General features: G+C 34.8%; 1 long non-coding RNA gene across 1 annotated transcript; it reads left to right on the top strand.

Moving 5' to 3' along the window:
* Nucleotides 1-84: 84 nt before the first annotated feature.
* On the top strand, nt 85-2,530 carry LOC114000275. The gene is made up of 3 exons (XR_003545179.2): nt 85-169; nt 892-1,084; nt 2,337-2,530. It is a non-coding gene; the product is annotated as an uncharacterized LOC114000275 (long non-coding RNA).
* The last annotated feature ends 15,821 nt before the right edge of the window (nt 2,531-18,351 follow it).

Genomic DNA, 18,351 nt, shown 5'->3' with positions numbered 1-18,351 from the left:
TCTATGACAACGGGCTGTTGTTAGTCACACAAGGAGGATAGAGGACAATAGAAGTGATCTTCAGCAAAGCTCCTTGCTGTATTTTCTCAGCTTATGATCCACAACTATTGCTGGCAACTAGACCAGAACAGCAACTCCTTCTTACTATTTGAGAAATTGTTTGGTAGAGGTAATGTGGAACTGCTCTATTTTTCACTTATAGTAAAAGGATGGGCTTAAAGCCCAAGATTATGGTTTCTTAATTTTAAGTAGCAGAATTTAAAAAGAAACATTTTTCCTTCTTTTCACATTTATTTTACTTAAACTACAATTTTATAAATGTCTTATGCCTGAAAATGCTAATTTAATTTATAAATTCTTTTAGTCCCTTTTTTACATTGTACATGTGCATCAATATGGTTCCCATTGGTGTTTGTCAAATGCAAAAACCTCACTCCTCTATAAGTAATCATAAGTTTGGTGCAGTTTGCAGTTTGCAAATATTCATCCCTTTGTTGTTCTGCATCATACTCATTTGACTATAAACAGAAAATGGGCATACAGTATAATGAATGGCAAATCTCTAATCTCATTTATTAGAAACTTCCTGCTTATGATAATAAACTGATTACTAAAACTGATATCTTATAACATTTCTTTGAGTATTGAAGTACTGAAGTTGACATGACACATTGCTTTTGAGTTTAGCATCATGTTTTTCTTACACCTACTTTTTTGAGAGACATGAGATAATTAGGAAGATAGTGTTAATTCAAAAAAATATTTGTCTTTGTAATAAAAAGATGCTTTAAATACATTCCTTTTCACTATGTAATCCATACCATTATTCATTTGTCATATGGAGCTTAAATGGATATTGATTTATAGAAAATGCTCTGTGATTTGTTTTAGTTTACAGATTCCTGATTCCTCTTTTTATCATTCTTTGTTCGTGCTATTGCTATAATTGAGATCATCAAAGATAATGAATCAGTAAATCCTACCATGAAGAGGTGGGGCTGCTTCTAAACATAGTGTTTCACTCTGAAACATGATTATTAAGCATCAACACCAGTGTTAATACTACTACACAAATGTTATCAAGGTAAAGACTGCAAAATTGTGGTAATTGGTAGATCTAATTATAATTAGACATTACAGAAATATACTTCTCCAAGAAGAACAAATTAATATGATATGCTAATATGTAGTTCTTTTCAGTTCTACTGAGATCAATAGTTATGCAACAAATTATAGAAAGAAGTGCAAGTGTAATATACTGTCATGGATGTTTGGGAAAGTGGAAAGTTCCTTTGGAAACATTTTTGTTTTAACTGCATAGCACTAAATCACCAAAGAAGATACAGATCTGTAGAGAACTCATGCCTGTGTGAAAATACAACCCATTAGAAATATAATGAGAGTCTATATTTGCCTTTATATGTAACCAATGAATATTTAACAAATGTACTACATTTGTAAGTTGAATATAAACTATGAACAATAACTATTTCTAGGATATAAGGAACTTTTTAATATGTTACATTAGTCTTCTTTGCAAGAAGTTTTAAAAATATTTGCCTTTCCTTTTGACTATTTGAAAAAAATATACATATGGAATCTTATATGTATGTATGATTTTCACTGTTATTCATTCTGATTTCTTCGGTCAGTCTATTTTTTGTTTTCAAAAGGGATATTGTTGCTGCACATTTCTACAAAAATGCAAAAATACTGTTGTGTTTACTTAGGCAATATTTCCTTGCAATCCTTATCCACACATTTTTCCCCAGGTAAAAAGAAACAAAATGCCTGAATTAAGGGCAATGATTAAATAAATAAATTGTCTATGATAGAAAAATTTCTGAACAATAAAATGTGAAAAAATGATAAAATAGAAAGTCACTTTCTCAGTCTGTGTATAGTTTGTACTGTAAACAGTTTTAGGTTTTTCTTTTGTTGGAAACTGTGGGATGATTCTCCTCCTCGACCTTTGTCTACCAAAGGAAGACAGATTAGGCACAAGTGAACCTCTTGTGCTTAAACATGCAAAAAAGTTACGTTCCTAATGTAAACAAGTTGTATATATTCACAAGACATAAATCTTCAGCTTTCTTGTATAGAATCAATCAACACTTGAATGTAAATCTTTCTCCTTTAATTACTGATGGATCTAGATGAGAACTATCCCTTAAAGAACTATCCTTTAAAGTAGTCTAAGATAGTCTTCAAAATTTTTTCTATAGTTAATGAAAATGTACTACCTCTCCCAGTTAATTCATCCTTTCTGTCTTAAACACTTTTTTAGACTTACTGAGTATTCCCTGCAACTAAATGTTTCTTTCTTTTCATTACAGATGGAATGTAGAAGAATTAGAATAGAAAAAAAACCCCAAAAATTATACAAGATTGTTTAGTCCCATAGTCATTTTTTTTTTCTGGAAATTTCCATTTTCCTCCATCATCCACAGAAATGTTACAAAGCTCCACCACAAATCTGAAGTATCAATAAAAATCTAGATGTTTCTTTGGAACTCTGTGGAAGAAAAAAGACATCCATAAGATTTATTCTGTATTACAGCATTTTCTTACATTCCCGTCTACTTCTTCCTTTTTTTTTTTTTTCAATGAAAAATGAGATGTAACCTATTTTGTGGTGGTGAAGCTACCATATTAGTGTCTCCTCTGGACAGTTTTGCAGAATCAGTGATATCAGTCCAGCAGCCTTGGGAGATACTTAGAATCAGAAGATACCTGGCTTTTGCAAAGACTTGGAGATGATGTGAATTGCTCTGTGAGGTCGTTTGATATAGAAATAGAACTATATACAAGAAAAGGAAGTTCAAACCAGTGAACACTTGGTCATCCAATCTTGGTCTCCAATGCCACTTGCTTGTTCACAGACAAAGATGCATGTATGCTCAGGGCTAAACTGTTCAAAAGCTGATGGGTGCCTCTCTGAAACAGAGCTACAGGTGTTTTGCAGTGCACCAGAATTTCATAGGATGAAGTCAAGACATGAATGTGTTACGTGACATGGGTATGACATGAGGGTATCTAATGTTGGCCAGAAGTGTAAAGTATCCTGAAATGATTCTAGAGGAACAAAATCAAGTTTCATGGAATCATAAAATCATAGAATATACTGAGTTGGAAGAGACCCACTAGGATCATTGTCATGAGAAAAGAGGAGATTTCTTCGACCCTTAATATGGAGAGATTTCCTTGACCCGTAGTGGTTTTTTTCTCTTGGTGCCTCAGGAAAGCTGACACCTTTGTGCACAACCAGTCTGTCAGCATCCTGTTATGGGGACCCTTCACCAAACAGTCCCACTGCATAAGAGGGAGATTCAACTGCCCTTTACAGGGGGCTAAGCCAACAGCATAAGGGAGACACCTCAGTGGACCTTCCCACTTTATTTGAGTGTGTTATCCTCTGCCGGCAACCCCTAGCACCTGTGAAGTACTCACACTAACAGTTTACAGAATAATACTCTTATTCATAGAAAATCATGGCAGGTTAGGGTTCGAAGATTGCCAGTGAGAGTATTTGACTGTACAAACGTATTTAAAGCAGTATACAGACAAGCTTTAATCCCATTAAGATTATTCAGCACACACATAGTTCTTACCCAACAGGCATCCCTATGGGGGAGAAGGTAGGTTCATCCCATCGACTGATCCCAGTAGTTAAAGTGGAATCTTCCCTAATTTCCCCCCCGTTCTCAACTTACTTTTACACTATTTCTTTATGTTTAGGTGGAGTTTGAGTGACTTTAGTAATAAATACTTTTGTATCTGATTGGTGTAAAATTATCTCACTTCACTTTTAAAGATACTATTGAAAGAGTACAGGGCACATGCCCGGGGAGGGTTGATCGTACCTTGGAGGAGGGTAACTTTGGGATGGAGGCGTGCATTAATGTTATAATGAGGCTTTAATGAAGCAAGCTCATCTGAGGATAGCAATTTGGCCACTGTTCTTGGTTCAGCAGCAGGGCATCTTTTATCTCCCTTGGTTGACAGGTGCTATGCAGTCTTATCAACTACAGAGTACCACTAAATTCCCCTCCCAACAAGGATTTCTATGGAGGGAGGCCGTTGTGTCTCTGCCCTGCTCTACCTTCTGTTCCATCTCCCTTGGAAGGTGCTTATTGTTGTACAGGGAATTATCATGGAACATGTTGACCTCATTCTATCCGAGGAGTAGCAGCTGCATTTTACCTCATAATTTCTGTACCATTGTGATCTAACTTCTTAGTTTCCTCTAACTTTTACACCCAACCATCTTCCCGCAATCATCAAAATCCAACTCCTGTCCCTGCACAGAACAACCTCAATCATGTACCTGAGATCATTGTCCAAACATTTCTTGATCTCTGGTAGGCTTGGTGCTGTGATCAAGTATGGCCAAGTTTAGATTATTTTAGCACAAAGAAATGTTATTTCAAGTGGTCCAGTTTTGTTCTGGAGAGAACTAGTTATTCATCAGCATTTTGAATTGAATATGATAGAAGTGATTTGATGTTGTAGGATTTTTGGTGAAGGAACACCTAGGCTTAATTGCTTTAAGGGATACAGTCTAATGGATATAAGGCTGATATCACAGTCAAGTGGAATTGGATTCAGAATAGATGTCAATAGATATTTCCATTTAAAAACCTAAAGGAGATCTCATTTCTCATAGTACTCTAGTGCATCCACAGAGGGGCAGGAGTCAGTGGAGAAAAGAGGGCCTGAAGAACAAATTGCACTGCTTGAGGGAGTACTTGAATGCCTAGATGATCCCCATCCATTCTATTGAAGCTGGGACACCATGTAGTCAACAAAAGTCAATGCTTTTTGTGAGAGATTCCCCCTATAAAATAGTAGCTTTTATAAAAAAGTGCATCATTTAATTTCTTTCTTTTTTTTTTCTTTTTTTTTTTCTTTAGTTAGCTTATACAGTACTGTGGACAGAAAACATTTTGCTTAGGGGTCTCAACAAATTTTAGGAAAGAGCCATTGTAATTTCTCAAGTGTTCACAAGTGACCTGTTAAAACAAAATAGTCATTCATTGAGTAGATTGATATTAACAAGAATAACTAAGAATGTTAAAAAAAATCAAAAACAAATGTTTGTTTCTAAATCCTGGTATTTTAATCTATGCAACTCCCAAGTAACCACAAAAAATATTTAAAAAAAAAAAAAAGAAAAAAGAAAACCAAACAGACTTAAAAAACAAATGCTTTTTTTTTTTACCTGCATTTATCATCTTCATCTAATTGAGACCTGAGCCCAAACAGAAAGTACTTTTTTATGTAAATGAAAAAAAATGTGAGACATGTTAACTTGTTAAACAACATGAACTGTAACTAAAATAACAAGAGCACTGTAGCTGCTTTCAGGAGCTGTTACCAAATAACCAGTAAGCTGGAGAGATACAAAAATAATTAAAAAAAAAAAAAACAAATAAATGAACAAAAGATTTCTACATTCCATTGGGAACTAAAACACCCTCTGGGATATATATGAACTTTTATAAGTTTAACTGGAGTTTGCTTCACTGCTGATACTTGTTTTCATCCTAATTTGTCTTTTTGCTGAACAAGACTTTGCCTTTCAGCTATAACTTACAGTTGCACTGTCTTTGCAGGATAAATGGAAAGAACAGTTTTTTGAACACTTTCCAGTCACTGCATTTGTATTTTAAGGCCAAGAAGATAATGAGGAAAGACTGTCTCAAACAATTAAGTAGGCAGAATGACATATTTGAGAACCTTGACTATTACTAGACTATAAACACTAGAGAAGCCTTAATTAGATGCTTGCATATAAACTGCATGTAAAAAGAAGGGGGGTGGGGAAATGGGTCATCTAGAGGTTTGTTGTGTTAATGAGCAAAAAACATATTGAAAGAGCTATCTAACCTGTTATATCCATAAACTGCATTTACAAGAAATTATGTCAGAACTGCACCAGCCTTTCATAATCAAATCAAGTTTGTATTAAGGTCACAGTTTTTCATTAAAAATAGTCTTATGGAATGTCTCTTAATATTCACTTTTTCATTTTTTTACAGAAACAAAACCAAAACCGCTAACAAAACAAACAAAGCCAATAACAACAAAAGTGCAACACACACACACAAATCCAAACAAACTACAAAAACCAGTTCAGTCCTTCTTTATTATGCTAAGTTAAAAAAATGCATGCTTAATTTTCTATTATGTGACAGGTTTTATATTTCCTTGATTGGCCAGAGGAGTCTTTTGTTCTTTCTTTGGTTTGAAGTTAAATCTTTTAGCCCTGGGATAAAATATTCCAGATGAAGCCTCTACAGTATTTTGTAGAGTGAGAGGAGTATGCCTCGAGTTCAACTAGAAATAGAAAATATTTTCTAAAATGTCATTTATCATTTTCAGCATTGTGTTTTGATGGTTTATGTTCATATAGTGATAATTTCACATTATATTTTTCTTTTCAATTATTCATAGTTCAAGAATCCTTGATTTGGATTCTTTTTCCTTATCTCTAGTAATATAAATGATTGTCATAGGTCCCTTAGGCTTCAAACAGCTTTTTCTTGTTACTTTAGGTCATGTAGTTCTTTGTGGATTTGATTATTTCTTCATGTCAAGATTGTGGTTTAATGTGTAACTTAGAAAACTGCCCTCATATATTCCTACTTCTTATACTAGGGTAACAAACTAGAATATACATGAAGTCAGTCCCAACATACCACCCTGAAAACCTCCGGTTGGCTGCCTCCTCTCTAATCAAAGATTTATTTCCTCCTTATTTAGTGCTGTCTATATATTTCATACATTATTAGAGCCTTCTCCAGTTTAAAGGAACACTTTTTATTTGGCATTATATTATAATCATCATTTAAATTCTGATAAATTAATTTTCCAGTTTTCCTTTTCTCAAAGACATGCATTAAAGAATCAACAGAAGATCTCATAGGACATCTCGTTTAATATTTAGATATATGTGTAGCAGAACTGCAAACAATAAAGATGTCTTTGAATTAAAATTAGAATGAATGGTACAACTGTGTTAACAAGGCAGTGGAGCTACCTTAAAATGGAAAATTTTGCAAAAATATGTTTGGAAAGCTTAACATATACTTCAAAAGCTTTTATGAAGTCATGGTTTCTGCAATTATGAAGAAGTAGGAGAGGAGTTCACAATAGCAATATGTAAATGCCTTCACAATAGAAGTTATGTGTGTTAAGTGGTGATTCATAAGAAACAGTACACTAAATGCTAACTTCATTAAGGTTCTAAGACTAAGACAAGGAAAATGAAATATCATGCAGAGAGCTGCTTGAAACTCTGTTGCCTGAATGAGTTTACAGTTTCGTTTCAGGACTGCAGTGCCTCTGTAGAATTAGGATTCTGACCCTGAAAGACAGTTTTCATATTAGACTCTTACACCAGTATTTTTTTTTAAAGTAGTTTTTTTCCAACAAAACAGCCCATGAGGCATCCACTGAAATTGTTCAAACAGCTTAATTTCATTTTGCTGCTCTGTCTGGTCACTGTTACAACAATGCTGGAAATAAAAGATTTAGAACATTTATTTTTCTTTACCATTCTAAATATGAAGAAAAATATATTTTAAATGCTCTAATATGACTGCATTCCCTTAAATATGAGGATTTTTTAAAACTGAAGGCAATATTCCCAGCCCTTATACTGCAATTGTCAAGAAAACTTCAGAATTCAAGTGGATTTTTAAGAGTTGAACAGCCAGAATGAAAGTATTTCAAGATTTTATAGCACATGATATACCCAAATCACCTCAACCAAGAACCTTGGATTGCTACCAAGGAATTAGGATGTTATCAAATTATAGATCATTTAACCATTAGAGGATTCAGTCTTATTAATCGTAGAAAAGAAATATAATGTGAAATTAGATCATTTCTACCTTAGTTATTTTTCTTATTAGCTTTATGTATGCACAAATAATTTGTATATCTGACTTCCTAATTTTTCTGTCTAGCATCCAATATTTTACATTGATAAAACTATCTGGATAATTTCCCTCTGTTGTAGGACCCCAAGGCAAATAATGGAAACTACTTTTCTTTTTTTTTTTCTTTTTGTTTTGTTTACGGAAGTATTGGGCTTACACAGATCACATACGTTAGATGTCAATCTAAGCTGAAAAAAGGAAAATAATTTTGTAATAGTTCCAGTTTCTGATAGATATTTAAGGGATTGTATTACACAGTAGTTCATACATTCAGAAAGCCATTTTATCTACTTCTGCAGGACACTAATCTGTCACACTCTCAGTAGCCCAATTATATAAGCCTCTGGGAAAGACTGTAAGAAGATTAAGTTTAAAATATTATCATTTATGTTGGGTTTGTGAGGCCAGGTTTGGCTAGTGTGGGGGCTACATGGGTGGCTTTTGAAAGAAGCTACCAGAAGCTTCCCCCATGTCCAGCCAAGCCAATGCCAGGTGGCTTCAGGATGAACCTGCCACTGGCCAAGGCTGAGCCAATCAGGAATGACAGTAACACCTCTGTGATAAGATATTTAAGAAGGAAAAAAGTTGTTTTGCGGATGTAATATAGGTCAGAGAAGAGAGGAGTGAGATCTGTGAGAACAGCTCTGCAGACACCAAGGTCAGTGCAGAAGGAGGGGCAGGAGGTGCTCCCGGCACCAGAGTTGAGATTCCTGTACGGCCTGTGGTGAGACAATGGTAAAGCAACTGTCTCTGTGCAGGCCTCAGAGGTCCATGGGGATGCAGAGATCCACCTGCAGCCTGTGGATGCCTGAAAAGGTGCCCATGAACCTTCTGTGAGGAGACACCAGGAGCTGCCCCCGTGTCTGACACAATTTAAGCTGGCTCCAAAATAAGCCTGCTGCTGGCTAAGGCTGAGCTCATCAGCGGTGCTGGTGGTACCTTTGCGATACATTTAAGAAAGGGTAAAAAATATACTGAGTAGTATAGGTGAGAGAGAAGGGTAAGAAAGCTGTGAAAGAAACAGCCCTGCAGACACCAAGGTGAGAGAAGGAGGAAGAGGAGGTGTGTTCAGGCACCAGAGCAGAGGTTCCCCTGCAGCCCACGGAGGAGATTATGGTGAAGCTATTAGTCCTCATGTAGTCCATGGACAACCATGGTGGAGCAGTTATCCACACTACAACCCACACTGGATCAGGTGGATATGTCCTGAAGGAAGCTGCAACTCATGGAGAGCCCACACTGGTGAAGGCTCTTGGCAGGACAAAAAAGAAAAAATTTACTGAAGTACGTTCTATATCGTAACCACTACTGAATGACTAGGAGGGGGTGATTTTCTTCAAGTCTAGTATAATTTGAAAATGTATATATATTTATTGGTTATTGAAAAAAACCAAAAAATTCTGTTTTGTTAATAAATATTATTTATTATGTGGCATATTCAAAGTACTTACATTGAACCATAGATCTTGACTGATGTGAGCTTTGGTTAATTGAGAGAATCTTACATTCAATTCCTGCAGAGGATGTGTTACTGCCAGCAGTTCCTCTGAATTTAAATGTGCATACGTGAGTTAGGATGAGTTGAGTTCAGGGCTCTTCTCGCTGTGTTTTTACAGCCCAGATACACCCATTTGCAGAAAAATAGTTGATGATACTTATTTCCTCACGTAGGTTGTGTGAGGGATGATTTTTAATGTTAATATAATAGTTTATAATAATCCAATATTGATATTAATAAAAATAATAATTAAAGAAAAATCAAAAAGTGTTAGTTGGTTGACTCAAATGTTGTTCAATATGCAAAGATAATATGATGGATACTCTTCACATACACCTACAGAGACATCTGTGGTAGTCAAATATAACAGGTTTTTCAGTATGTAGCAGTGTGTAACATTGTCAAAGTTAGTGAGATGTCTGATAGAAAATAAAGATAGGTCTGGTTTGAAAATTTGAATCTATTTGGATCTCAGTTTTATTTCAAGTTCTTCAGTAAAAGCGGTGTGTAAGATTGCTCAGTTTGCTTTTTTGGCTATTTTGTGTTGTTCTTGCAAGACAAGCAAATATTTTTCTAATTAAAGTGCATAGAGGACACTCCTGGTGTCAGTAGTGATAATATGTCAATATTCTGATTGATGCAATCAAAATATATGTGAAGAATAAGATAGAATATATCATTTCTGTTGGGAGGGATCTACAGTGACCACTCAACTGCCTGACTACTTCAGGGCTGACCACAATATAAAGCATGTTATTAAGGGCATTGTCCAAATGCTTCTTAAACACTGACAGGCTTGGGGCATCATTCACCTCTCTAGGAAGCCTTTTTCAGTATTTGGTTTAACTTGTTAACCAAATTGCTGTTATATTTACCAGAATAGTATAAGGAAGCCAGAATATGTACACCTTCACTACATTGTAATGGACAACCCTAAGGGCAAAAAATTACTCGAGAGTAATTTCTTCCTCTGAAATATTTTATATTTCAGATTTTTTAGTTGAATTTTTTTGTAAAAATTATCTTGGTTTCAGCCAATGTTGTTGCATTTTTTAAAACTCTGAATATTCAGAAATATTATTTCATTACTATTATGAAGTCTGAAAACTTAATGTCATGTCATTAAATTCCATTTAATAGAAAATGCATATAAGATGTATTTGGGTAACCAAGTGAAGGTCAACATTGAAGTTAATTGAGTGGGCATTCTTTCTTATTGAATTATAATTTTCCAGAAGTGATTTCATTTAGTATGGAAGAAAAGCAAGAAATTTCAAACAGCAGAGATGAAAAAATCTAGAAAATACAAAACTTGAAAATACAATATGATACCCATTTAGGTAATGAGTTTCACTGAAATTTCCCTGTTGTTTTGTATTTGAGAGCCAAAGGGTAATGTTAAGTAAAAAACATAACAATTCTAGATTGTCAATATTAGACATAATTACTGTAAATCTAAAACGCACCAAAAAAAACCCAAAAGAAACATTACTCTTCTGATACTTACGGTCAATAAAACAACTAGATAAATGTAAACATATGCATTCACTCACTCCAGGTAGCAAGAAAAATATAAAAGTACTTTCCCAAATACTTGGTGAGAACTTCCAGGGAGTCACCTATATTTAAGTAACAGACAATATGTATGAGTTGTTTTTTTCTTTGTGCATGTGCACCTCTGTACATATGTGTATGCAAATGTATTTATGAAAAGGCAGAAAGCAACTAAAAGTATCCATTAACTGGAGAAAAGCTGCATGGAAAAAAAGCCTTTATGTAAATACGGAAGCACCAACACTTCCATTAAATGAGAGACAGTAGACAGCTGTCGTATAAGGGGGGGGTATTTATATCCAACTTATGCAAGAATAATAATGTTCTTAATAATCTTGAAAAGGTCTATCACCTCATTTTCACTTACAACCATTGACCATCTCTGAACAACGTAAGTCTCAGCAACCACATTATAGTCATGTGCAGACAATTTCAAAAGCAGAAGAATGGATCTTACCAGCTTGGCACTGAGTCCTTTCAACTCAACTTTATTTTTCTTTTTTAATTATCATTCCTTTTTCCAAACTAGTCTTTTTTCTCTTTCATGCCCTCTGTTACAGCCTTGGGTGCAGACCTCTCCTGTGGAATGGAGTTCAACTCATCCAAGTATAACCATTCTCCAACAGAAACCAGAAGATTCTTTTTCCCCAGTGTAGAACAGTAGTGTATTCCTACCTCACAGTAATACAGAGCTGAATTCTTCCTGATAAACTAGTTCATTCTGCCTGATTTCAGAAGCCTAAAAAAAGAGATGTCACCCTTTCAGTTCACTACATGAACTCCCTATGTGGCTAAAGGGCAGAAATGGGAACTTCTAGAATGACTTCGATTTCCTATTTACATAAACAACTAAAATAAGTTTGGTGAATCATTCCTGACAAGAACCATTTTTTTGCCGTTGACTTTAAGTGCCATCTAAATTACAAGCCCAGATATAGATAGCTACACTGCAGACTGTGAAGGACAGATGAAGTTAAAAGCAGTCATTATGATCATGATGCAAAAGATGTGCAGAACAGCAAAGAGGAAAGTAATAGAGATAAGGAATTATTGAATACACTTTCAAACTCCAATAAAAAATTTGTAATCTTTTTTTTTGTTCTGCTCATGCGTGATGTTTTTCTCTTTAGATGATTGCTTTTATTCTTAGAATACTGACTCATAAGCAGATCATAATGTGCTGACCTCAGATGCAATAGCAAACAGTAGCTAGGAAGACAGACAGAAACCACTGCCTGCAGATAATTTTAAAATAAAAAATAGAATCTTTTTAAATATAAAGCAGAGTATTTTTAAATAAAAAAAGTTCTCCTATATCAGTTTTCTGAATTTTTCTCTTTCTCACACACACATAAAGTGTATATACTGTTGCGTAAAAGAGCAAGGAGAAAAAAAGACTCCAGGCCAATTTAGGTTGGATATAAGATAAGGAGAGCAGAGCTTTAATGAGCCCTTGGCCCACAGGAATACAAACCCATGCACGTGCACTCAGATACAGTTTCTATAATTTTATAATGATGTGCATCCAACCCCTGCTCGACCATCCCCTCCCTTCTGCCCCATTCTGCCCCCTGGTACACCCCCTCGGGAATTGAGTCTGGGGGAGTTTGGGACCCCTCTTTCATCATCTTCATCCTCCTCTCAACACGTTGAGTCCTTGGAGGCCCTTCAAAGTTCCAGGCTTGAAGATCACTTTTGCCTATGTTTACATCTTTGGTGGAGGCCTTAAGGTGTCTTTCTGCAATTCCACCTTGAAAAGAAGACTAAACAGCTAACGGAATTTTGAGGGATTGATATGGGATGGGGTTTGGTATGTGCAACCGTTAAGCTACTGCTGTTACTTTTACTGGAAAATTCTAGTGAGAGATATAATACAGTGAGGCAGTAAAAGAATGCATGTTAATTACGCTGGTAGAGACTTCAGAGTGGAAATGATACCTGAGTTATGTGCTGTTGTAGTTATTTCTAATAGAAATACTGATACATTAAAATCTACATTCACTACATAACTACTTCTAAAATCTATAAAAATTAAAAAATAAAAAACTCTGAGGCATCAATACACATGCAAAATGAACAGATATTTGGCAAATATATGTCAATATTCAATTATTTATATCAATAGACAGCTGATTTCACATTCCTCTCTTCTATTACTTGTTTGTCTTTTAGACTGTATTACTTTTAAAAAATGTAGTTGTTCCTGGACTTCTCCCCCAACCTTTATTTTAATAATTTATCCCAATTCATAGCAATGATTTCTGTGATGTTGGTGTTTTGGGCAGCACAAATGAAATTCTAAATGGTATTATCTTGTACTTCATTCTTAATAAATTATGAACAATAATTCCACACTACAGTGTGTCATTTGGGTTGCTTAATTTAAGTCCCTGAGAGAGTCAATGCGGTTGACACAGTTAGGCACCCAGTGGTGGATAGCATATCCAAGCTTGCTATTGGGCATGCCTTAAGATAAAGCAGAGATTCTTACCTCTCCGTGTCAGTAACCTGGAGGCCAAGTGGGATGCCTTAGAGACTTCTTGAAGTAATATTAAATGCCTCTATTTAGGCAAGTGAGGCTATCCCAAGTGAACACAGTCAATAGGGTCTAGAAAGCTATTTATTGGACAAAATGCAGGTGTCAAGAGGAGCTCAAGGACTCCATGGATTCCATATACTGAATTGACAGAACATATTTAATTCTAAGTATATTTATAGATGTGCATATTAAGATACCTTGCTATAGGCACCTACATTTTTAAAGTGAATCTTACCCTTCAAGTTCTTTGTAAAGCAGTGCTTTTAAAGAAAATCCTCATTATGTACTCCAAAGGAGTAACTCTATGGTTTTGGAGGCCTACAAAGAAAACTACTTTCTGTTTACATTTAAGTGTCACTGTGACAATTCCTCTGTGTGGTGTGAAATTCCAACAGATGTGATTGAAAAGCCCAGTCTTCTAAAAAAGCTTAAGTGGACAAGCTGTGTGCTACCTTGGAAAATCAATTCATCCGTATTCACAGGTAAGTAGGTAATGGATCAGCTGAATGAGGTTGTCAAATGAATCCCTAAAAAATGAAAACCAGATAGAAATTTCTTTTAATATGTATATTCTCAAAGACCAGAGCTCTCAACTCACTGACTGGAGGTCCATTGAGGCAACTCTCAACTGTAGCCTTGTAAATATTGAGCCAGAATTTTGTATCTGGTAAGAAAGGGAGGGAAACAAAATGATCAGGGGTCTCATAGGAGAGAGTACACTTATTAAGGAACATTTGTGAGTACTTGTGTGGTTACATAATATTCAATATAGGAAATTTATTTATTTGTGGGAATGTACAAAACTTAAGGGATGTTCAGGAGAAAAGTCAAAGGGAGGGATGAAGGTGGATCAAGGAGGGAGAAATGAGTGTGTGAAAATGGAGTGGAGGGAGAATAGAAGAGGCCATACACATGTAAATATGCTGCAGATGAATATGCTCTTATGGCCAAGCTCTGTTCCTGATCAGTGCAGTCTGTCCTTTTTTGTTATTAAGCTGTATTCCTATTTCAGCTGTGATCTTGCTCTTTATTCTGTGTGTGTGCTTGATTTGCTAGTGAATCTCAACCTATACTAGCTGGTAAAGTAGGAGGAAGCCATAATCTGGAAGATTTGAGGATGAAGATGGAGGCTGAATAAACAAGGTCTAGGCATGGATTATTATGGTCTGGTACAGGTTTTGAGTGCTCCACAAATGTGAGAATGACTGCAAATTAAAGAACATGTTTATGTCCACTCATGAGCTTGCATCCTGATCAGCTGGAAGGAAGGGACTGTAGGTATTGCCCCACATAATCTATACAAGTGTTGTGTATATACTGTGAGTGTGTATAGCTAGATCTTTGGCATATGTGTTCTACCTTGTTACTGGATGGACCTGCAAACAGGAACAGCAGCAAATAAGTGGAGGAGAAGAAATCTCTTGAACCTTTAAGTTTACAGAACTCAACATCCCTTAACAGTGTCCACTTTTATGACTGTTCTGTAATTTTATGAATATTGAGGGAAGAAGTCTCTGTACTCAGCTACTCAGGTGATATATTAGTATGGCTTCATGTCCCAGTCATTATTCTGCCAATATTATATGAGCCTCTCAATGAGCACTACTGTAAGAATTCCAATTTCTTCATATAATTTCCCTTCTTTACTGGCATTTTAAATAGATCTTTACCCATCATCATTGAGGACACCAAGAACGTTGTCTAAAATAAGCATTGGATCAAGAAATTGAGAAAAGTTTTAGAAAGATTAGTGTCACCATAGTGACTAAGAATTGTGATTTTTGTGTGGTCATTTTTCTAGCTCACATCTAGGAATACTTATTGAAATCTTGGCATTAAAAATCACAAATATATGTCCAGAATTATTTCATTCACTTTGATTTAATAATCATGCTAGAATATTTCTGAATTAAGTGTCTTACTGAAGTACCACACATTGTAGAAGGTGAAGAGAAAATCTAATATATGCAGAATATCCCTTTAAAATTTTGATTCACAGTTTAGAAATTTTTCATGCAATTCTTATCAGTATGCAAAACATATTTGCATACTGATGTGCAAATCTGATGTGCAATATTTGATGTGTAAGAGTGTACTTGCACTGAGAGATGGTAGGAAACAGACTATAAAAAGCATCTGTATGTCAGCTGTAACTGATTGTATGAGTACTGATAATGTGCTTCAGTGCAGTGGTAGATGAATTGGAACCTTCACTGGCATTGCTCAAAGTAACCTTACTTGACTGTTATGAATCAGACTAAGCAGGTTTAATTTGCTATTTCTCCACTGACACTTGACACCTACTTAAAAGATTTTACAGCTGTAACTGAGAACTCTGGAAAAGGAGAAGCATGATAATTTAAACCACTTTTTGTGGTAATGCCAACATTTATTTTTTTTACCTGTGAGATCTTCTACTCTGTTTTCCAATAATTTAAAATTTGAGCATTGGATCAAACATCTAAATCTTTTAAAGAGCTTTCTAACTTGAAGCTACAGTTCTGGTTTCTTCCTTCCACTTCAGTTTACAGGTGAGGGGAATATATTTTAAAGGATGTGGGAATAGTTCAGAGTTGTTCAAGGTGTTTGTTTGTAGTTTCTTTACAGACATTGTATGGATTGCCTTCACAGTCACTGTTCGTAAAATGTTTTGCTCTCACTCCCTCTTATTCCTATAGGCCAAACTTTCAGACTCCAAAGTCATTCCTGGAAGATGATTATTGAACATCTTTTGTTGCATTGTAGGATCTCTTCCAGTTCATGAAGTCATCAGGGTCTTATTTTATTGAGGTGCAAACAAGTTTGTTTTTTTCCATATGTTAGTAAGTTAGAATATGACTTTTACTATTGATATATAACTTTAAATTTTCAGATAATGATTGGTAAATAGTTAATAAAATCCATGATCTGTGTTACCATATTGTTGATATTTTACCTTCATAAAAATGACAATCAGATAGATACATGAATAAGTTACTGGAGAAGAAAAAAGTGTCAAAATGCTGTTCCTAAGATGTCTGTAAGATCTTTTTCCCAGTATGCAGCTCACCTTCATCTATATAAAGTCAGTGCAGGATATTTCAAACAAGTTTCTAGTAGACCAAAGTTTCCACCATTATTGATATTAATTTACATTTTTGTTAGTTCTCAGAAGATAGGCCGGGGTTTAAATACTCATAGAACATGGATGACCTGATTTTACTTGTGGTCAGTGCTGTGTCACATAAGAAGTGCCCAGGCTTTACACCGCAGCTTTCAATCTATTAGAATTTTCTTAGTGAAGGCAGACTTTAACCTCAGTATCTAAAGCCCACAGTTCCTAACTTTTAACAAGTAAAAAGCTGTACGTTTTCTGAAGCTAATAAACCAGTTTACTGAAACAGCATTGTTGCTATTTATAATTAACTAGTGAAATGAATAGTCATTTATATGTGTTGATTTGCATATAAATAACTCTGAAGATAAATATGATGCAGACAGCGTCCTGAGAACCAGCCAGTCTATAACAACACAAACATAGTGAAAGATAGAGCAAACGTTGGTAGGAGTACAAACGTTGAGACAGAAGGAATTAGCACTCAACAACCAGAGGCAGCTCATACTGGATGTAGAAGAGCTCCCTTATATAGCTATCATGCCTTACTGTTTTGACTTTTTTAAACTGCCATAATTTCTTTGATACTTCATCTCCAAAACACTACACAATGTCTTGAATAAAGACACACCTAATGGCTTTCTTCTTTGACTGTTACAGGTTTTTGTGGCAGAACATAGAAGTCAGTCAATATTCAAAAGATAATTGGTTAAGAAGTTTGCATGAAGAAACAGAAACATATAAAGTAGTGCAGGACTTGCATTTTATTTTATCCTTAAATGTTTTCATTTAAATTTAAATGTTTTAATATAATTGTGCCTTTTGGTTTAAATAAACCAACTTATAAAATTGCTTTATATAGCAGAATATCAATGAACTAAAGTCCTTTTAATAAGCTATTTCAATATATTGTAAAGTTGCTACTTCTTGTGAAAATTTTAAAGTATGAAGGTAGAGTGTCAAAAACGCAGTATAGCACTTTCTTTAATTGAATTACCTCTATGCATTTCACAAAGTTCTTGGACTTTTGTTTGAAGTCTCCTCATATTTCATGCCTTGAAATTAAAAATATAGTTGAGAAGTCTCTCCAGCAGTTCTTCTGTTCTCTTTTTCATTTTTTATTTTTCATTTTCCTTAAATAATATTTTATTATTATAGTTTTTTCCTTCCAGTGCAAACATTTAATCTTTACAGGTATAGTTTCCTACTTTTGCAAATATATTAGTAATTGAAAACTTCACAGTAGCATTATTGTATTGCTGACAAATCCAGCTGATATATAAGAGGCTGGAAATTTTCTGTATTTTGTTGGTCAGAACATTCTCTTATGCCATGAATTAGTTTCTAATAAAAAAAACCAAAATCAAAATGCAAAACCAGCTGGAATGCCTGTGAAATCAAAATTAATCCATAAATTATACTGTAAGAGATAAAGTGATTCCTTTGAATGTGTTCAGTTCCGTGTATTTATCTGTTAAGATATTGTCATTTGGGATATCATTTTTTAACTGATTTTGCAGTTCCTGTATAGGTAATTGATGCAATTTGTTAAGCAAGGTTTTTATTCATGATCTTAGTGGAAAAAAAAAAAAAAAGAAGAAACATAGAATTTTCCAGAATCAATAGGATTCAGAAATACAGAGCTATGTGACTGAAAAATCTAAGTGTATAAACATGTAATTCAAATTAATAGACATGTATTAGCAAAGTTGATGCAATC

The sequence above is a fragment of the Pipra filicauda genome, unplaced genomic scaffold (genome assembly GCF_003945595.2).
Source record: "Pipra filicauda isolate LSUMZ 115617 unplaced genomic scaffold, ASM394559v2 scaffold24_size8852520_pilon, whole genome shotgun sequence".
In the NCBI taxonomy this organism is placed as follows: domain Eukaryota; kingdom Metazoa; phylum Chordata; class Aves; order Passeriformes; family Pipridae; genus Pipra; species Pipra filicauda.
The sequence above is the reverse complement of the archived record's forward strand: the minus strand, read 5'-3'. Positions and strand labels throughout refer to the sequence as shown.